Source organism: Psammomys obesus, unplaced genomic scaffold (assembly GCF_907164565.1).
Source record: "Psammomys obesus unplaced genomic scaffold, mPsaObe1.curated_primary_1811, whole genome shotgun sequence".
Taxonomy (NCBI): Eukaryota; Metazoa; Chordata; class Mammalia; order Rodentia; family Muridae; genus Psammomys; species Psammomys obesus.
In genome coordinates, this window is record NW_026592548.1 from 11580802 (window position 1) to 11602268 (window position 21467).

At 41.7% G+C, this 21467-nt stretch overlaps 1 long non-coding RNA gene and 1 pseudogene across 1 annotated transcript in view; one reads left to right on the forward strand and one right to left on the reverse strand.

The window, feature by feature from the left end:
• Positions 1–635: 635 nt before the first annotated feature.
• LOC129682156 (uncharacterized) overlaps positions 636–21467 on the reverse strand; it is a 71471-nt gene continuing 50639 nt past the window's right edge. Inside the window, exons 2-6 of the long non-coding RNA XR_008720938.1 lie at positions 9243–9318; positions 6353–6453; positions 3168–3259; positions 2411–2533; positions 636–1454 (exon numbers count right to left, since the gene is read on the reverse strand). This is a non-coding gene — a long non-coding RNA (uncharacterized LOC129682156). The remainder of the gene's footprint in view (positions 1455–2410; positions 2534–3167; positions 3260–6352; positions 6454–9242; positions 9319–21467) is intronic.
• On the forward strand, positions 4648–5077 carry LOC129682155 (60S ribosomal protein L28-like; annotated as a pseudogene).

A 21467-nucleotide genomic window follows, 5' to 3' on the forward strand; every position in this document is an offset into this window, starting at 1 on the left:
TCCATCTCCCCACCCCTCTGGAAGAAGGAAGAAGCTAGGTAGCTGCTGTTGGTATTTCTATTGCTCTATTGGGAATCCATGTGATAAAGTGTTGTTCGTTTCTCCTGATTAAATGATGGACAGAAATCGTTGACATAGCAGAAAAACTTTCATGAAGAAATTTTAAAATGAAGGTAAATAAAGCCTATGGATTTAGCTTCTAAATGTTGAGAAAGCATTTGAGAACCTATCTTTTTAATTAATGTTAAGTGACAAAATAATAGGTGTTTACCTAAAGTTGTGTATAACCCACCTGGCAAGAATGTGTCAGTGATGTACATTGCCCCTGAATATACTTCCTAAGTTTCTAGTTCTTGAGGAGCACCAAACATCCATTGTTATTTGTCAATCCGAAAAAAAAGCCTCCAACCCAAGATGAAAGAATTCACTTTTATCAGAGGAACAATAGCCAATATGCAAGTACCTTTATCAATAATAAATCTTCTTTATAAATTAACCATGAGACACAATATCAGTGGGTCTTCTTGTTAAATGGAGACTACCTAGGTAAGGCCGTCATTGCTCAGACCAGCAGGAAGCAGATTGTAAAATACCACAATAGGAAATGTCATACTCATTTTAATTTTATTATTGAAACCCAAAGTTTGAGTGGCGGTAGACAGATTGCATTCATTTTTCATCCATAAAACAACCATCTTGAACATTTCAAGGAAAAGAATGTCTTCATACACTGGAATTGCAACCAATAAACCCTTTATGCATGGCAAGTTGGCAGAAACTATTAATAACATGTCTGTCGAGTGCACTGCCTTCTTTTTTCTGTAGCATAGAAAGGGGGGATCATTAATTATCGTTTCTGCCATATATAAAAGACACTCTGATTGTCCTGGGTTTTTTACAGCCTGAATTCACCTAGTGGCCACTGTTCTGGTGGATTTGAAAGCGATGGATCCTCATCCATTGAAACAAAAAGCTGCAAAGCTCAACAGCACATTGCCTGTCTCTGCCTGGGCAACAAATGCGGTATTTTAGGTTGACTCTGAAAGAGGATTATGAATATGGATAGAATGCAAATACTTCATCTATCTTAATCAGAATACAGGAATTCAAGCTGTTGAGGGGGGAAAAAGACCTGAGAATTCCCATACAAGGAAAGAATTTTATAGCGCTTATCACATTTAGAAGACAGAGATTAGAAGTGAGCGAAATGACTCCGAGAAAGCAAGCAACAGACTTAGCAACAAGTGCAGAATAATTCGTCTGATGACAAATAAATATAATGAACTTTCAGATTGGAAAAAAAAAAAAAAAAAACGCTCTTTAGCACAACTGAAAGTGTTGTTCTCACTCGTAGGAATTCGCTTTGTCCGCTGCTTGTCCCTATAAGACTGGTTCTCTTCACTGACTGCTTGAACCGCCATCCTCCTAAAAGGGTCTTTCCCCACACAAGTCTCCTACAATAGAGAAGAAAGGCCCCTACTACACATATTACTAAGCAAACATAAAGAGAACAAAGGGGTTGGGAGGACTTCTGTTGGTTCATTCTGAATTTTCAAGAAGGTTTTAACCATAACTGAGTGCAGAAAGCATCCTGTCTTATTGTTTCAATTCACCTGCAAACCGACAAGGTTTAGGTAAAGAGGACTCACTTCTTCTGGGCTCTCTGTTTCATTTCACTTTTGATGAATGCACTTACATGTGCTTCTGTCACTAGAGGGACGAAGTACAAGAGGCTTCTTTGTTATTTAAGGAAATCATTAAGTTTCATGTATTCCTTAATATGAGTATTCACAATTACAAGTCTGTGATGCTGTGGCTTTTGTTTGTTTGGCTGCTTGGTTTAAGACTGGAGACAAGGTCTTGCTATGTAGTGTTGGCTAGCCATTACTCACTATGCATACGAGGGTAGCCTTGGACTGATGGAAAGCCTCCTGCCTCAGGCTTTAGAGTGCTGGGATTGCATGTCTGGTTAGTGCTGTAGATTTAAAATATCCATTTATGATTATTTTATGTTCAAGTATTTCTCTGTGCTGACAGAATTTTAGAAGGTTTTGTTGAACACATAATACTCCAATAACCTCTAGATGAAAGACAGTTAAACCAATAGACACTTACTGTTGTATGCCTATAGTCAGCTCTTAATTCACCTGTCATCACCTGCTGAACTTTAAGGAAGCTAGTTCCCCATTCTGTGCCTCAGTTTCCTCACCTACAAGAGGGTAAATGCAGGAGTTGCATGGCATACAGAATGAAATGATGGGAAGACTATAAAGGAAGCTGCTCAGCCTTTGGGTATAGGAAGTGCTATCAAAAGTACAATGTAGGCTTTAGCCATTATAATTAATTTGTCTACTTGCATGTGAACTAAGATTAAAAGGTATAAAGTGAGTTGAAAAAAGAGAAGGCTTACAGGCACGAATGTACTCCGTCTTGACTGCTGCTAGATCAAGCATGGAAACATTTTCACCAACAGTTGCGTTCAACGAGAGCAGAGATCCTTGTTGTAAATTGGCCAATGTGGGCAGTGACTCTACTAGTGAATTAGGATAACAGAAAGCAGTCAGCCTGGGAGCATGTAAGTTGGTGTCATTTCCTCTCCTACAAATTACTACAAAAATCAAGGGAGCGCCAAGCATATTATTATAACGTGATAAAGCCAGATTCCGCGTGAAAAGAGACTGTGTTCTTTCTCACCCAGTCTGTCATGTGTGTGTTCATTCTCATACAGACACATGTATACGATCTCCCTATAATCTCTTTTAAGAACCTCTATTGAACGGGACTTTTTATTACCACTGGTTAAAAATGTCATATCGTAAGAATCTGGCAAACAATCAGAACCATTTAATCTTTCACCAAGGTTTAATCAGATGAGGTTTATATCTCTTTTGTGCGTTGTCAAGTGCCCACCACAATTTGTCTCCCCCACACCGGACTGACAGATTGAGCGAGTAAGCAGAGAGCCAGAACATTGGAGTCTAATTGCAGTGTCAGCACTGCTAACTGTATTTATGAGAAGAGAGTTCACACTATGACATTAATAATTTCATCAGATTACACATGTTTGCTTGACAAACAAGCTATTCTCTTTAAATTATCTGTGACTGGGGCTGTTTGCAGCTGGAGAGCAGCCATGAATTCCAGTTTAGAAAGAAAAATAAACTCACCGAAACGCTAGCAACTTATGCTGTTGCGTGGGGTGGGGGGAATTAAGCCTTGAAATATTTGCATCGAGCTAGACTTTATAAATCCTGGTTTCCTGTCAATAGGAAGGAAAAATTGGTTAGGAGCTCACAATAAAAAGGAAGGGTCAGGAAGTGCAGTTAATTGTGTCTTGCTGCAACTGTAGTTCAAAAATAGCTTCAGGCGGAGACATGAAGTCTTTTAGTTTGCCTTGACTTTCGAAGTCACTAGATGCTCACCTGCAGTGGCTTCTGTGATTTGTGGCAGCTTACCAAAGGCACAGGATAATAAAGACAGTTTGTTACCCTCTAATTTTGGAGGGGCATAACACATGAAGCCTGTACAGCAATCTCTTTCCTGCATATTTCACTGCATAAGGGAAACAATAAGAGAGAACATGACATGTATTAGAGAAGCAAATTACAATGTTATACTCTTTGGTCCAATAAACTATCGTGGGCTGTCATGTGCCTGACTACTGAAGTGTTGTTTTATGCTACAGCTTAATCAGCTGGGTCTAGGTTGTGCTTTCTTATGCTGTGCCTTAGGCAGCATAAATGCTATGATTCACACCCATGATCACAGAGGCCGAGACGGTGAGGGCCGTACAACCTGCCAGGTAAGTTATTGGCCTGGGTGATGGATCTCCTTGCAGTTAATTTGGAAGAGGGAACAGGACTTGAACCCAATTGTTAAAATGATCACAAACCATCCAGCCACCTGTTTGTCTTCTTTAATAGGAGCATCTTGCCGCTGTTGGTACCAACAAAGGCAATGTTTCATCATTTGAGCCTAGAATCTGTGTGCCCTTGTGAGAACCCCACAGGCAGGAAGCACCTGTATTTATGAAGCTACGTGAGGCTGCATGATATGAGCCCGAATGCAAAAAGTTACAGAGAGATATATGGATTCCATCACCAGCAAGCCCGCAAACAGAGGCCCACTTGCTATAAATACTAACAAAATTGGTGTCAGAAGAAACTATTTGGCCTTCCTTTTTATATAATTCAGATAGTAGTTCTCTATTTGTTTTCAGTATTCTGTGGCAGTCGGTATCGTTAATACAATGAAACAAAGAGAACCAAAGTAACAGATTTTATCCTAGCATAATCTCTATTTATGAATATGTGGGCTATCAGTGTGCATTATTGATAAAACTAATAGAATTGATTAGAAAGATGGAATAATTCCTCCTTGAACTAGAAGAGGATTAGAAAGCTTACTGCCAAAATTTTACACAGAATATAGGGGGAAATATTCATGAACCTAAAAGGCTAAAGGAGGTTTCATCTCTAGGATGGCTATTATGAAAAGAGAAGCAAGTGTAGCAAGGATATGGAAATGGCAGAAGCCTTATGCAGCACTCATGAGGACCTAGACTTGTGCAGTACAAAAGAGTGCGACAAAGAAGTGAATGTAGGCTCCTTTTCCATCTCTGGGCTCCAGAGGATGAGGAGCGGCCACATGTCTGCGCATCTTCCATGGATGGTCCTTTGGAACTGTTCCAGTTTCCTGATCAAGAGGAAGAAGCAGCAACACCGAATCCAAAAATCTGAAGGCCTGCAGCTCCTTCTGCTACAACGGCTGATTCATTGCAAGACTGTGGGAGTGGAGCCCGCGGCTGATGGCAAAGGGGTTGTGATTGTCATGAAATGCAGAGGCGGTCAGTGCAAACCTGCCACTCCTTACATGAGGAACACCATCAACAGGAACGCTCCGGCCGCTCTCGGTAGCATCAGGAGCATGATCCAAAAGAAAAAGATCCAAAAGAGCATGATCCAAAGTATTGCTCCGATCCGCAAATAGCGGCCATCCGCAGAGCTAGTGCCACCTGCGAGGCCAGAAGCCTGTGGCGGCGAAGAGGAAATGGACCTGCCCCACCAAGAGCTCCTGAGCCCCACATCCCAGAAACAATAGAGTCCACTGGCTTTTTCAACCACAGACACACACACACACACATACACAGAGAACTGAATATAGGATAGCCCAAAGATTTCAACAGGAACATAAATAGAACTTTGCATACCCATGTTAACGGCACCATGCTCTGAATAGACAGAAGGTGGAAGCCACCCAAATATCCACCTGTATCCTACTGGATCTAGAAAATATGTTACATACACTCAACAGAATATCACTTGACCTTCAAAATGAACTAAAATCCTGACACATGCTACAACAAAGATGACCTTTAAAGGTATTAGTCCGAGGGAAATAAATCAGGCAAATACTATATGATTCTGCTTACCTGAAAATTTATGGCCTAAAATAGTTCCATTCATAGGGAAAATAGCAGACTGCTTTACAGGGCTGGGGAACAGAGTGTGGGAGGGAATGAGCTGTTTACAGAGTGGAGGGCCGAATATGGCATGATGAAGCTGGCCTAGAAGTGGATGCTGGGTCATGTCACACAACAGAACAAATGTACTCGTCACTGAACTGCATTGTTAAAAATGACCAAAGTGGTCAGCTTCACATTACTAAATTTATAGCAATTAAAAAGATAAAGCCAGCACATTGAAGAAAAAGAGGAACCCTCTTCCCCCACCAAAGAAGCCATTTGAGACCCCAAACTAATCTCTTAACACTCGAAAAAGAGAAAGAACATGAAGAGGCAAGCCTTGGGGACTGAGCAGATGGCTCATTTGGTAAAGTGCTCGCTGTGCCAGCATGAGGACCCAGGTTTACACTCCACTTATCCACAGAAAAAGCCAAAAGTGCTGTAACTCTCATCTGGAGTCTCAGCACTGGGCAGGTGGAGCTGGAAGGATCCCTAGGGCTTTCTGGCCAATCAGTCTAGCTGAACAGTTGCACTCCAGGTGCAGGGAGAGCGCGAATTCAAAGCGTTAAGAGGACTATTAAGGAAGACATCTGGCACCTGTAGCTCCCACGTGCATACACGTGCACGCATGTGCAGTAACCTATGCATGCACACATGTGCACACACACAGGCACAGTCAAATCCCAAAGACCTGGGTCTTCAGTCAGAAGTTGTGGCTCACGCCTTTGCTCCCGGCACTTGGGAAGCAGAGGTGGGAAGATCTCTGTGAGGTCAAGGCCAACATTGTATATACAGCGAGTTATAGGACCACCAGAGTTACATAGGGAAATGATGTCCCCAGCCCCTAAAATATAATAAATAATAATAATAATAAATGTGTTCCTTTACCCTAGATCCAAAGCCCTTCCTGGTTCCAAAGACAATGGCATATCCATATTGACAACAGTGTAACTTCAGGGCCAAAGGTTCCTGCTGCCGCAAAATTCAGCCTGTAAAAACACAATGTCATTAGCATAGAAATGCAAGTATAAAAGTCCTTAGTATTACAACACTTATTCTGTTTACTTCGATGCACAACAGCAGTGTAACCCTTAAAAAGAAGCAGCTATTTTATGAGACAGGGTTTCTGAAAAATGCATCTGACAGGTACCCCCTGTAGCTGGTGGGTATCCATTTCTGCAATATTTCTATGCTGCCATTGTCCCCAGCCTCCAAGCCTATGCCTCTGTTCCAAAGTTCTATGTTCTGTGCCAAAAAAGTTCCAAGGAAGGTTTTTCTGCTGGGGCTAGCTGTAACATGAAATCCTATCCAACAATAATCCATACTCTTTTTTTTTTTTTATGTGTGTGTGCCTGTGTGTATGCAGACAGGTACATGCCATTGTGCACATGTGGAGGTCAGAGGACAACTTGCAGGGCCTGGTTCTCTCCTTCAACCATGTGGGTTCCGGGGATTAAATGCAGGTTGCCCTGCTTGACAGCAAGCCCCTTCACCCGCCGAACCTCCCTCCCCTCCCCCCCGTACACTTTCCGTTTAGAAAGCATGACGCTCTCCTGTTAAGGCTTCACCTCTCTTAAACTCATTTAGATGGCTGGAGATGCAGCCATTGGCAAAGTGGCTGAGAGCCCGGCACTCAGCTGACATGTGAGCGTGGGGCATGTGCCTGTGATCCCAGAGTTGAGAAGGCAAGTACAGAAAGATCTCTGGGGCTTGCTGACCAACTGTTACTGTACCCAATCAGTGAGTTCCAGGATCACTGTGTGACCCTGGCTCAAAACTAAGGTAAAGAGGGATTGAAGACTGCCACTGCTTCTGTCTTGCGTACATATGTACACATATGTGTGCATGCACAGGCGACCATGTAAACACACATACATACAATCTCACAGGGAGATGGGGGTGCTGAATAATTACTATTCTGTGTCTGTTGAGTCCTTTCCTTTTGTGTGAAATTCAAGGAGTCTTGGAGCCTGGAAGGAGTAGGGTGGGTGAGAATCACTCTAAGCAGGCCAGCTAAGACAGCCACAAAAAGCACCAAGCACTTGAGGGAAGAGGTGGATATGCTTCATAGACATTCATTCAAAGCTCGGTTCTGTCAGGAAATGTGCAGTTAACATGGCATTTCCCAAAATATATTCCAAAGAATGTTCATCTTAAATGGATGGGGAAAGCTTTACAGACCCTGAGGTTTGAGTACTGTGACTGTCAATTATTGTGCTACCAAAGGCCCTGTTAAGGGCTGCAGTCATGAAGATGGTTGAGTTTGATCTCATATGGTCTTGTCCACAAAGCTTATATAGCATTCACATTGTAGTATGCATTGTAATTCACAGAGGGGTAGTTTTAAATGCTGGAGAAACTAGCATGTGATATGGTCAAATACTGGGACATTTGAGCTTAATGGTGTGCTCTCTGGTCCTGGAGCCAAGCCCCCACGGATATCCACAGCAAACTGTGTGTGTGTGTGTGTGTGTGTGTGTGTGTGTGTGTGTGTGTAGGTATGGAGTACTAGGATTGTTTGAGCCCAGCAGTTTGAAGCCAGCCTGAGGTTTGTGTACTTGATATAGCAGACATGATAGATCCTGAGATGTTTCAAGTCCAGGTGAGATGTGCTGATACAGTAGGATTCTGGGAACCCACCCTGAACCTCCAGGAAGATAAAAGCCATGCTGGGGACACTGTGCCTGCCCCTCAGCTCTCCTCCCTCCTAGCCAGACATACTATGGACATGAAAAAGTTCAACCCAATGACACTAGCATTAAACAGTGCTAACAAGGAATTGATTTCGCCAGTGCAGATGGGTAAATTGCTCTTCCTCTAAAAGCAAATGAACTCGTTGGGGCCCCTAGGGTATTGTTCATTTACTAATTCATTTACAAATTGTTTGCTTCTTGGCCTCTAATTAGTGGCATTCTCCTTGGTGACCATGTGTGTAGGAACAGTGTTCATCTCAACTCCTTTTCTCATTACTTGGTGGCCTTTTATCTCACTCCTCAGGAGGGAGGCAGCACATGGGGACAGTGGCTATACATCATGTCAGTACCAGAAAGGCATCCATCACGCTGCCTAGTAAAGTTGAATGGAACAATGACAGGGGACTGACAGGTTTGCTTTCTAATTCAATTCCTGATACCCTAAGAATAGGTTCTGTTCACTATTGTCATTGAGATATCAGAGATAAAGTAATTTAGAAAAGGTGGGAAGCCCATACTACCTATGCACATAGATGCACACCCCGCTTTCTGTTCTCCTGGGAAAAGGGCTTCCCACTCTCAGCACCAGATGTAATGTGTGTGGGGCTCAGGGTGAATTAAAACATAGAATATCTTATTCTGACATCATGAGAAAACAGTTTAAAGGTCTTTGAATAGAAATCTCTCCCTTACCCTTTCCTTCTCTGCCTCTTCTGTGACATGACATGGTTTCCACTGCTATGTAATGTCCTAAGAAAACTATAAATTATTACCAGAATTATACAGCTCAATTTTATCATGCATGATGCCAAATTTAAATGCAAATAGGAGTGTTTAAGTTGTGTGGACTCGCTGGAACTTCCGAGCTCATGCACTATAGATTTTCCATGCATTTAATTGTCATCAGAACAATAAAAGTAACACACAAAGCCAACACAACTGCTTTTACTTCACTCCTCGTTTCACGCATGCTCTCGCCATTGTCACCCCGAGGAGTAAGGAGGCCTGAAGGAACCAGAGCCTGAATTGTCTTACAACTGAGTTTCCCTCTATGTTTCCATCGATCACAGGTGTGGCACACTTACTTCCACTCATGGGACTCCCACACATGGATAACACCAAGCAGACTCCCTCAGTCCTATGGTGTCCGAAGTGGCTTATCTGCATCAGGAGGCAAGGATTAGAATACACATTTTGCCCAACTTCACTGTAAGAACAGATTCGAACAGAAAAGCATCACAGACTGCAGGGTGGCGAACACGGAAAGTGAACAGTGGTGCTAAGCCATGCTGATACTAAGTGAAGCGCAGAGTGGACCCCTGCGAAGCTGGCCCACTCAGCCTTCTGTAGAATACCTAATGGTCACTCAAGCAAGGGCTTGGCCATCTCACAGGGAAGGCTACCAACAGCGGCCCTTCATTTGTCTTCCATATGCACTTCAAATATAATGTTTATAAGCTGAACCATCCTTGGGCTGGAGATACATTCAGCAGTTAAAAGCACTGGCTACTCTTGTAGGGGTTCTGTGTTTGGTACTCAGCACCCACATGGTAGCCCATAATCATCTACAATTCCAGTTTCAGGAGGTCTAATACCCTCTTTTGGTCTGCAAATTTATCAGGCACTCATGAGCTACAACACTTACATGAAGGTACTCACACACATAAAATAAAATTAAAAACATCGAGTAGCTGAGCTATGCCAAGACTATGCAGGGTTCAGCCGAGGGTGGCTTCAGGACTCAGTTTGAATAACTAACCTTAAAAATCCCAGGCCATGTGCCCTTATAAACTCAATTCACAAAAGCATTGGTCCATGCATAGCCTCTTTTAATGCCCATGTTATTGTGACCCACCTCCACTGCTGCCAAGGTGGAAGGAGTTGGAGATCATTTCACAGATGCACATAATGCCTACAGACATGCTCACCATTCTGAGCCCCTCACTGGCTGCCTCTCAGAGCCTGAGGGCCTTTTCTTCTTCTCTTGGTGACTGCATGGCTCTCATTCTGCTCAGGGTGGACTATCTTCTTTTCATAGAAAATTATTTAGTATCACTGAGAAAAACATGGCTAAGTGACATATCATAAAAGCCACTTCCACAACATTCCTTCTGCCTCTCTATCTCCCGTAGCTGGCTGCACTGACCACCTGCCTTCTTCAGATGCCCATTTTATAGGTGGTGTGGAACATGCAGCATCCTGATGGACAGTTCGCAAGAGTTTATTATAGTCATCCCCATGTCTGCCTTGGTCACTGTAGAAGTCATATTATCAGATTCCTAACTAGACACATTATGATGTTAGAAACTGTAAAAGAACGTGAGTCAAAAGAAATGAAGAAATAAAAGACTGTGCACAGAGCCTGGAGAAGTGATGCAAGGAACAGAGACCTATTTTCCATCTCCTGGGTCAAGCAAATGGGTTAGTGACTACTGGTACAGCGCTGAACGGACACCCTGTCTCCCAGCGCCAGGCAGGCTCTCCATTGAATGGTTCACACCAGACCCTTCTTCTGTGCAAACAGGAGGAAGTCATTTAAGCAGCAGTCACTTTGAATGGCATGCAAGGATTTAGTGAAATACATGCTCAGGACAACTTTCTTAATCCTTGCAAGTCTACCCAGCAGAGGGAATTCCAGGGTGACAGAGGGAAAGAGTGCATTCAAGTGTCTCACTGCAGCAGTGAAGTCCAGAGCAGAAAGCTCTCAGAACCTTGTCACAGATTTAGTTGGTGCTCGTTCAACACTCATGGTTGGTGGGAGAAGTTGAGTGAACGATGGTAAACATCCTGGTCTTGCCTGCTGATTAAAGTGCTATGTATGATGCCTCTTTAGAAATCAAAGGAATTATCCTGCTAATGAACCAAATTAGACTGAACTAACATTCATGTTAATAATTATTACTTGGAGAAGCAGCTGTGTGCGGTTGTTAATGATAACCTGAGTGACGAATGGATAATATTTCTCAGGTGCATAGCCTCCGGTTTAAGGCAGGCTTGACAGAAATATGCCAGCACCCTCTCTGGCCCACTTTTGAAGGCTAGATGGAGTTTTTCTTTAGTAATGGTGGTCCTGAGTAAATAATGACAAGACTTTACAACTAAATGTCTGGACTGGAAAGATGACACAGTGGCCAAAGCCCTTGAAGGGCAAGCATGAAGCTGAGGGTTCAGATACCCAGAGCTCACATAAAAGGTCAGAAGGTGATGTGTATCTGTCACTCCAGGGCTGGACAAACAGGCACAAGTGTGTCTCGGGAGCTTGTTGTCCAGCTCCTCTAGTTTAGTGAGCTCCAAGTTCCACGAGATGCCTTGTCACAAAAAAAAAAAAGGCAGAGAGAAAAAGTGGAAGACATTTCTAGTCTCCACACATAGGCACTTTCTCCTCACATGTACACATGAACTCACATGTACACATATGCGTGTGACAGATGTAAGCATGTGCACACACACACACACGCATACACACACCAGCAATATTAACCTAAAACACTCGCATGAACTCTCTAATATTAGACATGAAATACATATGGAACTCATTTTCCCTTGAAATGAGCCACAATAAAAAGAAAAGCAATTCTATATTCTCGAGGATAGAAATGAAAAGATACGCATTGGTGGTAGTATTGATTTTTTTTTTTTAAATCTACCAAAAGGCTGTTGGTAGGCATTGGTTATGGTTACAGTGAACAGCAAGAGCTGCTTTAATTCCTCTATGGAAGGGCAGTTCTATGGGACCTTTTGTCATTGTCAAGGTGTCAAAAAAAAGAGAAGTACTTGGCATAAATCATCAATAGTATCCATGAACAATTTAGTCTTTATTATTGAGTTGTCTTTTTTTTTTTTCTCAGACTCCTTGAAACAGTCACAACAACAACCAAAGCTACTTGACAAAGGAAAAATAGCCTTCAGGGTCTAATATGTGAGTATATTCAGGTTCACACGGGTTTTACAAGAAAATTAACAAGGAACATGCCCAGAGAACTTGAGCTGCATTAACTCAGAACTCAATCAGCTTCATGTGTTAACATCACGGAGGTGAAAGCTATGAAAAGCCTATGTAGGAAGATGTTTCTTACATCTGGAGAAAAAAAAAAAAGAGCCTTTAAAAAAAATAAAAATCTCAGCAGAACAGGGTTCCACACACTTTTAATCCCAGCATTTGGGAGGCAGATGCAGGCAGATCTCCAAGTTCAAGACCAACCTGGTCTCCAAAGTTAGCTCCGAGACAGTAGAGGCTACAGAGAGAAACCCTGTTTCAACAAATAAACAAAAGTAATAACAAAATCAAAATGAAAATTAGTTAAACAAAATCTCTTACTCTCCCTGGCAGGAAAATTGATATCATATCTAAAGCAGTATGAAATCACTCAGTTAGTGACTGTTGCTATTGTTACCTGATCATTGAAAGACTAGAATCCTGCCAAAGCGCGATGGACAAAATGTCCCCGGTCCCTTAGGAGCGTGTCCTCTTTCCAGTTAAGGCCGCAGTGAAGCTGACTGAAGATGCTTCAGCGCATAAGGACTGCAGAGTTCACGGGCTGCTTCTCAGCATCCTAGTTGTCTGAAAGCATGTGCCTGATAGTCACAGGTAACTCGCCGTTTTCTCTGTGTGTGGAAGGAGGTAGACGAGGAATTTGCCCTAGGTTAGCAGTCTGACTCTTCGTCTCCGCCTTATCTGTCTGTGATGACTATACATTGCCCTGGTTTCTCTCACGGCTGCTTTTCTGTTCACACCAAGATGAGTCAAAAAGAAAAGAAAATGTACTTTCACATGAATATTTGACTTCAACACTGTTTGGTTCAAATTATAGAGAAAGGGGTTTTCTGGAAATTATTATTTTTTTATTAAACATTTATGAGGTGTCAGGATCAGCCGCTATGGGTCAAGATAGCAGATTTTTCAAATTATTTCTGTAAATGGTAGGGCGTTAGACAGAAGTCTCAGTATTTTATGATGGTTTGCACGACCCCCACCCCCAAGGGCAGTGCCAGCTGTTTAGTTCTTGAATGTTGTCCATAGTGAATGTCTCATCGAATTCGGGATCTGAACAGGTGTGAGTCTTGTCACATGTACCCACAGCCTGCTTGCCTTCCCAGCTTATGATGTGATGATGTTCCACATCAGTTAAACAGGGAGGAGAGAATGGGTTCATTGAAGAATCTGGTTCCTTGTAATCAGCTGTAAAGAGACCAAGATCATGTGGCAAATTTTGCCTCATTTTTTTTCTACCCTCTTACTTGGGCAGAAGACTGTGTGAATGCAAATTGCTTTATTGGTGAAGGGAATTAAAATTATAAAAAGCCAGGCTTAAAGAAGTGCAAAATCAGGGCTGTGTGGAAACAGGGACAATATAATTGTGGTATGGATCCCCATATGGGACTAAATTATCTAGATTTTACTAATGTCAGCAGTTCTGTGCAGTCGCTGGAACGCAGCCAATGTACCATGTTTGCCTCGTCTTTTTTTTTTTTTTTAAACAGCTCTGATTTGACACAATCTTAAGTATGCAGAAAGCTAAAACTGTCTCGGGTAGCTGGGTGGCACTTCCCACATACATGTCTTTGCATGTCAAGAATTCTACATGACTATTAAACAAGATGTGACACAAAGGGGGCGTTATGTTCCTAAGCAAAAGGCTGTTTATTAACATTTCTACCTTGCCTACACAGTCTCCCCAGTTAGAGAAGGAAAAGAGAAATACCCTCTTCTCTGAGTCCGTACCAAGGTTGTCTTCTTTTACAGCACACCAGTCAGTAATACTGTTTTGTAACAACTCAATAAAGTTGATAGTTGTTCTGGATAATTACCCACAGCCCCCTGCAGGACAAATTAGCATTCACGACCTGAATAATGCTTACTAGAAAGAGTTCAATGGAATTTACTTAATCAGAGTCAATGCTTTCTGTTAGCTAATTTTTTTAACCTAGTCCCCAGTGCCTGGTAATAGCAAATATCTACCAAGACAGTTGATATTTGATAAAGGGGGTGGACAAGTCATCTTTAAGCTTGTATTGTATTTGGGAGGGAAGACTAGAAAATAATTGGTTTTCATTTAATATCTAAGATGTGAAATTTTTCATTTTCCTTTATAATTTCTAATTGGATTTTTTCTCTTTTTAGTGCTTAATGTTCTTAGAAAGATCAAAAAAAAAGATTATTTCATTTTCTATTTATCTCTAAGTATTTTCTCCATTCACTGAAAAATGCCAAAATAATGGTCATAATTTTAGTATATTTTATAATCATTTTGTAATCTTGAGCATCAATAAATAGAGTATTTCTAATACAGACGTTTATGCTGTGTTTGATGGTTCGATTTTTATTTATTTTTGATGATTTTATGATGTGAATCAAAATACCATCGAATGAATTATTAGCATGTCAGGCAACATGATGAGGCAAAAGTTATACACACTGAGCCTCAGTCACACACAAAACATTCTCCCAAGTAAACAGGTGATGTCATTATTTCTCAGAATGGCTCAATGAAGGAGGTATCACTATCCCCATATTTACAAAGGGAAAAACATGGTTTGAAGTATAACACACCTTCTCAAGTACTCAGTAAGGAGCAGAACTGATATGCCCACTATACCTCCTCCCAAAGGTTATGCCGTGTGTGTGTGTATGCGTGTGCGTGTATGCATATGTGTGTGTGTTATAGTTGTACATTTTTAGAAAAACAACAACTCATAAGCATATTGTCTGACTGAATCTCTGTCTCAAATGAGATTTCTTATCCTGGGTGAGACTTTTCTCAACTGAACTCATTGCCTTTGAAGGATGATGATGTGGACACCAACCCTAGAGTAGCAGGTCATAATAAAGTTTATTTGAGTCCATTGTCCGTCTTCCTGTCTTCTTTCATGCATCTCCACAGTCCAGCAAAGCAAACCGCAGGTGTGACAGGATTCCACAATGGGATGTAGTGTTAGACTGAACAAAGCCAAGCACCGAGATCTGAGCTCTAAACCCAAACAAGCTCACAGCATCAGAGGAGAGTACCCACATCCTGTGTGATTCAGCCAGCAGAGATGTAATGACTCCTGAGTGTGGGAAGATGGCCTCAAAATCTTGGGTGGGTTTTATACCATCACTACAGTTTTTGTTTAGGTGATGTGGTTGTTTGAGCTTCCATTTTGTGTTTATTTAGAGTATGTGTTTCCTGGAGGCAACTTGGGGCGAGGGACATTATGTGGGAGGTTAGAACCCCAGAGAGCAAACTCTTACTCCTCCACTGAAAAGATTCTATACTTTAAATGTGTGTAACAGTTTGTAACCACTGAAAGAGAGGTTTTGCTCATGCCAGCTCCTGTGCCATGCAGAGCTTAAAGGAATTTGGTGCTTAATTAAATTTCTGAGGGTGCAAAATGGTTATCCTATTTCTAAATCTAAATAAATAAAAAAATGTTTTTTCAACTTTAGGAGTTTCAGAAAAACTACAACACATTTCTGCACAGATTTCCCTTTCAAACATTAGAGTATTGCAAGGAAAATTCAATCCATATGTTTCAGATTTGCTTACAGTTGTATCAAAATCTTCTGTTGCAATTGACATTTGACGTTCATGAAGTTTGCTGAATGCTTTTGATTTGCCTTTAACTCAAGAACAGAAAGTTGATTTGTCAAGCCTTAAGTTCCCAAACCCCAAAGCATTATATTTGGGTGGAAGACAACAAACTTAAAATTCTGCATCAGGCATTAAATTTAATAAAACATTTGTCTTGTTATCTCTATAATGCTGCTTACATGCATATGCCTATGCCTGGCAATATGGACACATGAACACATTTTGTATAGCGATATGGTGGAGAGAAAGTAGGAGAATAAAAAGACACAAGGCATGTTTCTCCTTACTTAAATATTAATGTGCAATGTTTATAATTCAGTGCAAAAATATGGACATCAAGAGTCATCTACTGCACCCGCCCCATGCTTCAACAATCCTCGCTCAAACCCCAGCTGATGTCTGCCAGGTCTTTATCATCTTGAATATCATAGTTATATAAAATTCCCTGTGCTTGTGGTCTTTGCCCTTTCAGAGGTCTTTAAAATGACAACTTCCTCTGATTCAAGGTTTAAAATGTAGCTCTGCTTGTGCTTGAAGTATGGTAATATCACCCAACCAGAATCATCTCCTGGGAGCTTTCCTGGTCCTGAGTAGCAAGGAACTAACTCTTCCACTTCTCAGAAGATAGAATAGGAGGGAGCTGATTGGAATGTATAGTCCTTTATAGTTGTCATTGTTGGACCTTCAACATTTCTCCTCTTAGACCCGAAGTGATGTGTATCAATGTGGAAGCCAAGCAAATGACTGTGGCCAATAAAAGAAAAAAAAATTCCCTGAGATCTCAAAGATAACCATCTTTCACATCATCTTATGTTGTTCTATTTTAGAGTCGGTGTGTAAGCGTGCTTATTGTGTTTTCTCATCTTGGGGTTTATACTGTCTCAACTCCTGGTGATGCAGACCAAGCAAACACTGGGCTGTGCTTTAGATGTTGAAATAGATTGCTTAATCAAATATTCAAATGCAATTATTGAAATGTAATCTCTAAAATTTTTTGTTGTGCTAGTCATTGCATTCTATTAGTTATCTAAGTAATGTTGCAAATGGTGTCCTCGCTCATGTCAATCATTATTTCCTGAAAAGGAACATGTATCTATCTGTAAATGACACATCTTACCAGCATGTTAAGGCATTATATGCACACTTACAAATATAGTACTTTGCTTCTTTTCCCTTTCAGAATAACAATGGATTTGTGTCACTGTCAAGGTATTTGCAAGAACAGTAGTTTAGGGCTGTAGGGTACAGAGGATGGCCATCTGGGGAAATTTGTCTGGAGAACCAAGGCTAACATGCTGGTGGTCTTCCAATATACTTGCATTTCTTCTTTTTTTTTTCCAGCCCTCTAGTGAACCATTCTCTTTGTGTATCATTCCCAAGAGACCATTGGCTTTTCCACAGTATTACCTATGTTTTGCTTTGCGTTACTTTGTTTTGTTGCAATGAGGTCTCATATAACCTAAACTGGCCTCCATCTCTCTATGAAGATAGAGATGACCTTAAACTTCCATGCCAAGGCCAGGATGACAGGAATGCATCACAATGCTAACTTTCTATGATGCTGTAAAGTAGACACAGGGCCCTGTGCATGTTTGCAGAGCATTCTACCCACCATACAGCATCCGGGACCTGTTTAAGGTGCTCATTTCCAACACACTACTACTAGTGACAATGTGAGTGATTATTTTGTAGGCCTAAGAATTAAATTGGGGGTAAGGCATGCTGGGCAAGGGCTTTAACAGAACCATGCCTCCAGCCCATTAATTTTGCAGCTGTCTCAGAGGCCATTGCCACCCTTACTGCAGGAGACTTGAACTTGCCCCTCCTTTCCTAGAGAAACACACAGCGGACTACTGTCCGAGAACGGTGCTTTTGCCTTCTGGTCCAATCTTTCCTTCAGGTGCTCTGTGTAACACAGTAGACAAAGCTGGCAAGATTGGAGGGCTATTGCTAATCCCATCCAACAATGCCTCTTCTACCACTAGCCAGAATATTCGAAATTTTAGCTGAGTTATCACCCACTCTGTATCAGATCCAAGAATCATGAACATAGGAATGAAAAAAAAATTCGTAATTAAACCCATTACTTTACATGCAACCTGAAATTTTGAATTAAAAATTCATAAATGTCAGAGAAAGAAATTATCATTTTGTTCCATTTCTGTTAATAACATCTTAGTGATCAACACATTCATTGATTACTCCCATTTAGAAGGCTACTAATTGATACCAGATATTGAGCTGAGGACATTATTGAGGAAGGACAGAGAGCTCAATTCTGCATGACCTTTGGTGGCCAAGCTGCCCAGATGGAAACTCACAGTGTAATCAGGGAAGGCAAGTGAAGAAATGGAGGGAGCAGAGCTGTAAGAAAAAACTAGATAATATGGCTCCAGGAAGGCTCAGTGCTCAAGATCACTTACTGCTCTTGCAGAGGAGCCAAGTCTGGTTGTCAGCTCCCACGTGGCAGCTCACAACTATCTATAACTCTAGTTCCAGGAGACTCAGTCTCTTCTGATCTCTGAAGGCTCCTGCACTCAAATGGTGCATAGTTGTATACTTAGGTAAACACTCTCTCTCTCTCTCTCTCTCTCTCTCTCTCACACACACACACACACACACACACATTATAAAAATAACTATATAAGCATATCAAAAACAAACGTCACTGTCTTCACAGTTTGGCCGAGGGACATCTTTCGCTGTTCCTTCTTTCATCCTCAGAGTGTCTGTTCATATGTAGAGCTTTATATGAGTGCGCATAGTCACACTACCAAAAGAGAAAATGCCCTCTCCCCGGACCTCATTTCCTGCTGAGCCCTGTTCCATGTTTTATTCTATGGCAAGTATAGTTTGAGTCAGGACCCAAATCCTGAGGGATGGGGAGGGCTGGTACATGATGTTTCTGGACTATGAAAGGGAGATTTATCTTTCACTTTTTTTTTTAATACATAAAGCCACAGTACATCATGGCTCAACCCTGATCTCATGAAACCCGACTTTCTTGTTCAAGTCTACAGTGACTGTAGCACTGTGTGAACATCTCTGTTTCTCCTTGCTTAAGCCACACAGTATCTAAGCTGGGCGTGATGGCACACACCTTTAATTCCAGCACTTGAGAAAGAGGCAGATGCCTCTGAATTCAAGGCTATCCTTGAATACAAAACAGCCAGGACTACATAGTGAAAATCTATCTTGAAAAACAAAAAAACGACCGACCAACCAAACAAACAAACAGGAGGTATTGTTTAAGGACTAAGAGCTAGGCAGAAAATATAGAGGCATTAGCTTTTCTAAAAAGAAAAACATTGTTTGGATTGGAAAAAGTGCAGCGCATCTGTACTCCTGACTCTCAGGAAGCTATAGCAGGAGGACCACAAGTTAGAGAGCAGAGTGAACTATGTAGTGGGACCCTTTCTTAGGAAGGAGCACACACACCAAGCACTTTTTATGCTGCAGGCGTTTCTCCAGTCAAATCTCCGAGGCATATAGTTTTCTGTTTTGTGATTTACACTTTCTAAGGCCCTCCCTGAAGTGTTTTGAGTTTGGGAGACGGAGGCTACTTGCCTCATTCACACTTTGCAGGCAGCTTGCTGTGGCCCAGGGTCACACAGAGACAAGTTCTGTGAACTTTCTGCTGTGCCACAGTGATTACTATTTGTAAGAAAAAAGTTATTTGGTCCTGGTGAGGACCAAATAACCCAGCTCAGGCCAGATCCTGCTTGCGGTTGCTCACAATTCCCCAATCCTAAACACCTTGTGTGCGACCCTACAGACTTGACCATGAGCGACTCCAAGTACTTGTCTGCCTGATTTATCTGCTCTGCCCGTACCAGCCCGAGAGGCTCACAGTTTATTCCATTAATATTGGATGATCATTAATTATACTTCCAAGTGTTTAACCACGAATCTAAGGCAGTGCATGAGGAAAAATTATGTAGAGGAAGGTACTAATTTTAGCTTTACGAATAGACCCAGTGCAACAAACAATCTAAATGTCAGTGGTCTGGGATCAGGTTAATCAACTATAGCCCGTCAGCTGTATGAAGGAAGAACACTCAATTAACTATTGCCACACAGGAGGGGTGGCATATGTCACAGCTCTTCAGGTGACATTTCTTCAGTTCCTCAGAACTGGGTGTTACCATGATCTTGTTTTACAGAAACCCCACAAAACCAAGGTTCTATGACTATCGTGACACACAGAACTAGGTACTCACTCTTCAGTCATTCTTGCTGGGATTTGGACAAGGACCCGAGATTTTATTTAGGAATTGTCACTAGCCTTAGGTGAACAGAGAGCGACCTCAACCTGGCAACGCTGGGTTCAGCCTCCGGGCAACGAGTCTTGTGGTGCCCCTGACTTTGCGGTATTGGCTTGTGGCATTCCTCTCCCTTCCTTCTGTTCCCTGAGACGCCCAGGCAAATGCTGGAACCCCTGCAGCTTCACTGGTCTCGGCAGCAAGGGTCATGTTCCTGGGTAGAAAGGACTGAAAGACAGATCAGCTTGGGTTTTCTCGAAGGCTTCAAGAAACGTGCTGCGGTGCCAGAGTGAGTCTTTCCGAAAGAAACTTAAATGTGTAAATCTCAGTCAGGCTAGAGTGGAGGAGGCGTCTCTCATGGCTTTTTAATTCCTAAGCAAATACAATCGATTTCGGTACCAAATAATGCATGATTACATTTAGATAAAGCCAGGAAGTTTCCCATCCCTCCTCCCTGGAATCACGTCAGCTACAGCCGCCACCCGCAAGAGAACAAGAGAAATGTCAGTGTTGTTCTGCAGGGTCTCAGATTCTGCTAAGAATCAGCAGTTTTATCAGTGAGGCGCGGGGGGAGGGGGGAGGACCTGAAAGACCCTTGAAGAGGCGGGTGCAGAATGCCCTCCTATCTGGAAGCCCAAAGCTGCCACTTCCAGCTCTGCACCATCCCTTCCTGCTGCTCTCCACCTTAACTCCCGCCATCCTCTCGCAAATTAGCTAATTAGCTTACATCAGGATGTGGAAAATTCATGCCACCTTTTTCAGTCCTGGATTTTAAGACTATCCACAATTAAAATAGAATGAAGTGTTCAAATGTGTTAGGATGAAATTATGTATGTGGTGTGGACAGGTCAAATTATAATTCCAGCATTCAAGGGAAAGGTTGTATTTGAATTTAAGAATATGAATGAATCAGAGATCTGCTCCCTTTTTTTTTTTTTGTTTTGAGCTTAAATATATAATGTTTACAATACAGTACCATATTATGTATGTGTGTGTGTGTATATATATATATATATATATATATATATATATATATATGTATTAAATGATACAAAACTCCCAAAATCAGAGCATTTTTATACATGGACACTTAAGCAGAATCTACTTTATGTCAGAGAAAAATGACATAAAATATGCCATTTGCTGCTTCATAATTTTTGGCTTTTAACTTTATGGGTCACTGATTTTTCAAAGAGTTTTCTTTCTTTCCACATATTAGTTATGTGATTGAGGAGGGTGTCAGGCCACTCAGACATGGGAAAGGATGATGTGCCAGAATTAAACCCTTTTCTTTTGGCTGAGTGTACAAAACGCAGGGTTTTGATTTAGTAGTCCTTCCCCTGTGTGTGGTAGCTGCTGTCTGCCGTGAGCAGTTTTGAGAAGACACTGTCATTGACACCCAGATGAGAGTCACTGACTTAATAGAATCAGCCTTAAGCAATGGTGGAATGGTGTGCTCCGGGAGACAGGAGGAAAG